The following is a 3,472-nucleotide window of genomic DNA, read 5'->3' as shown; positions in this document are numbered from 1 at the left end:
TCTGTCTGTCTGTCTGTCTGTCTGTCTGTCTGTCTGTCTGTCTGTCTGTCTGTCTCTCCAGCGCTCTGTAAAATAAATTGAGAAAACCTGAAAATATACAGCCTTACTTCACTATCTTACCAGAAAGCCCCCCAAAATAGTCTCGGGCTAGGCACTAAAGGGCTTAATAAACATTTATGTTAACCCTTTCATTGCTGCTACATTTCCTTTTACAGGGTGTTAAAAAAACTATACACCTTTCTTTGCAAATATTTTCTTCCACAAAAAAGTTTTGCGTTTCAAATTTTTACACAACGTTTGGAAGTTAAAAGGAATTTCTGATATTTAGTTTAGATAATTCCACTGAATAGTTTTGCTGTACATAGCGCGTAAAAAAACAACAACCCGGTTTCAGCTGTGTCCCCATTTATGTGGCATGACACAGTATGCCTACCATTAAAAGTCCCAACAATCGTGCCATATTGCAAATAGTTTTTCTCGAGTTTCGTTTGCCTGTTGAGATCATGTTTAATATTAGTAACGAGCAGAGAGGGGTTTTTTTTTGGGTATTGAATATTTCCTCACCACCAACTCATTTTGTAAGTTTCGCACAAGGTACGGTAACAATGTTAAAGTGCCCTTAATGCCTTCTCTGATGTCAAGGGTGGAAATTGTTCATTAGTTAGGACCTGTAGAGAATCAGAACAAAAAACTACCAGACAAAACGACCACAGATTAAACACACACTGTTCACACCCATTTAAACGTCACCAGGGTGCAGAATTCGGAAGCTGAGCCCTATGAAAAGTCTGTCCGTAGACGATGTCCGCAGCTAGGACTTTCCTACATCTCAACGGTCTGCCTTTTCAAGGCAGATCTTCTTCTACACTATTGTACCATTTTCCTGTTCTCGAAGCTGACATGAATCAGAGGATAACAATGTGTTCGTGATTCCCCCATCGTCTTGAAATGCGTGAACATCCCTCTATGACATTAATTGATTCCTTTGCAAAACCCATTTTTCCCATTTCAGGATATGATAAATCACCCGCCACCCTACTGTCTCTAGAAGTAACTCCATACTGTAAGGTGTACTGTGTGTGTAGCTTTGGGTACTCATGGCTGCTGCGTGAATCTTTGCCTTTAGCCACCACTGAACATTGTGAACGACGCATTAAAAGGTGACGAGTCCATTGGAGGAAATAATATAGAGGACTAGTTCTCGGATTCCAGGTCAAAATTGTTATTTCTAAAAATCTGCAAGAGGAAAATTAATATTATTGTTTAAATGTTATAAGGATGGAAAGATTAGATTCTAAAAAGAAAAGACAAGAAAAAAACTCAAACCAATAATTTCATGGCTAACGATGTTTTAAATTGGTACATTTTGTGTTAAAAGGTGGTTTTCGTGAAAGCCATTTCCGTTTTCGATAAGAAGTTTATTCTTTATGAATTTTATGTTAAGCTAATTCCTTTTGAAGGAATTATATCTGTTCCAAATTATAACATTCCAGTACACTTTCCGTGCGAGATATGTTTTTAAAAGTCTTACATGTTTGTTTTTTTGGATCACCCTGTATATTTTACATGAAAGAGAACATGTTATTTTTAAACATGACAGTAACGTCTTTTTCCTTATTTATGTGAATAAACGACTACACAAGATATAACTACATCTACTAAAATTTCTATTATAGACCAGTAGATAAAAATGTCAGTGAAATGGTTCTGGAAAAAATAAGAGACTACATACATCCATGCAGCACTGAGGAGGTGAACGAAATAGCCAGCTGTCAAGTTCTGTTCCCCTCTTGCCTTTCATACTCATAATATGCTAATTCTCGTTGTTTGACAATATCACTTGAGGTCGACTTCAAAGCGCCCAAGCGCATGTCGTTGTAGAGCGCTACAGGTAGGTACTACTTCCTTCCTTTCTTTCTTTTGTTTCGTTTCTGTCTGGATTCTTGTTTGATTTTTCCTGACGGCAAATAGCCGTTGTCGTGTCCATGTGCTTCTGTTTACCCATGCTTGACTCAAGAGCTCTTGGGGAGATCGTTTCAGACGGAAAACCTTTTTATCTTTATCAAGGATGTTTGCCGATATAATAGTTTGAACCTGTGTTTAGGCACATCTATTCAACGCCGTGCTCTGCCAGTAGCTTTAGCATCGTGTGAGAATGTGAGTGGGTCTATCAGTTGCGTCTGTATAAAAATTGAGTTTTTGTGCATGTGTGTGTGAGTGTATTTTAGTATGTGTGTGTGTTTGTGTGTGTGCACGTGTGTGTGTGTGTGTGTGTGTGTGTGTGTGTGTGTGTGTGTGTGTGTGTGTGTGTGTATGGGTGTGTTGTTGTTGCTATTGTTGTTGTTGTTTTTATTTTTTTAATGGCCTCACAATAATAAGTATTGCCTGTCCTTCAGTTCGTCAATATAGTTGAGTGGCAAGTCTGCATTGTACAGCGCTTAGAGCCGTCTTGGGATCGGGCACGATATAAATTCCTGTACAACTGGAATTGAAAATCATGAGCGATCTCGTAGGGATTCGAACCAGGGTCAAACTCATTGTAGTCATGCATGATTTAATCTGAGCAGCAGTGTCGGTGGTGTAGTAACTAAGTTAGATTTCCGTGTGGTAAGAAGTTTTTTCGCGTATCTCCGTCTTTCTTCTGTACCGTTGTATCCCTCTCAGCTTGTGCTGGCTATGCCCTGATAGACAAGGTTGAAGCAGCCTGCCTCCTAAAGGATCTAGATAATGTTGATGAGAACTTAAATCGTCTACAGTTTTTTTCTCCACCTAAGCTTGTGGTACGCCCTATCAGCAACAAGCGTGAAGCTATAATTTTTACCTGTTGAAAGGTATGTTTCTAATACCCGCTTCTTTACACCTTCCACGGTGGAGGTACAAAGTGTCCACCTACTGTGATTTACGGTGTGCAGCAGTTGTTAGCTTCTTTGATACTTACAAGTCTCCGTCCATATATGCAAAACACATACACGATAATCAAATAAAGATTATGTAAATAGACATAAGCAAATTAATATATAAATGAAACCATGAATACCCCCCCCCCCCACCCAGTAAATATGAAGGAATAAACAAAACAAAACAAAACAAAAAGTCGAAAAACCTTCCCTGAGATAAACACCAAGTGAATGTGCCCGAATGAATAATAAATAAGTAGATAAATAAACAAATAAATTCGGGATGGGCGGGGTAATCGGGGCGTATTTTTATCGGGCCGTTTCTCTGCCTTTATAAACCAGTTGTTTCCATAAGTCCGAAATAATGTATTCATAGCTATTGACACGACATGGATAGCTAGAGGATCACGCCATAAAAATATAACTAAGATAAAATAGATCTCAACCTGAAAATAAAACACTGAAGAAACTAGTCTAGTAATCGTTGATTGTAGACTTTACAAGAGGCAGATTTTGGTCAGCTGTCTTTTTTTGAAAGGTTCTTCTTGCTCGATACACACACACACACACACACA

This window comes from Aplysia californica, unplaced genomic scaffold (assembly GCF_000002075.1).
Source record: "Aplysia californica isolate F4 #8 unplaced genomic scaffold, AplCal3.0 scaffold00874, whole genome shotgun sequence".
Lineage (NCBI taxonomy): Eukaryota > Metazoa > Mollusca > Gastropoda > Aplysiida > Aplysiidae > Aplysia > Aplysia californica.
The sequence above is the reverse complement of the archived record's forward strand: the minus strand, read 5'-3'. Positions refer to the sequence as shown.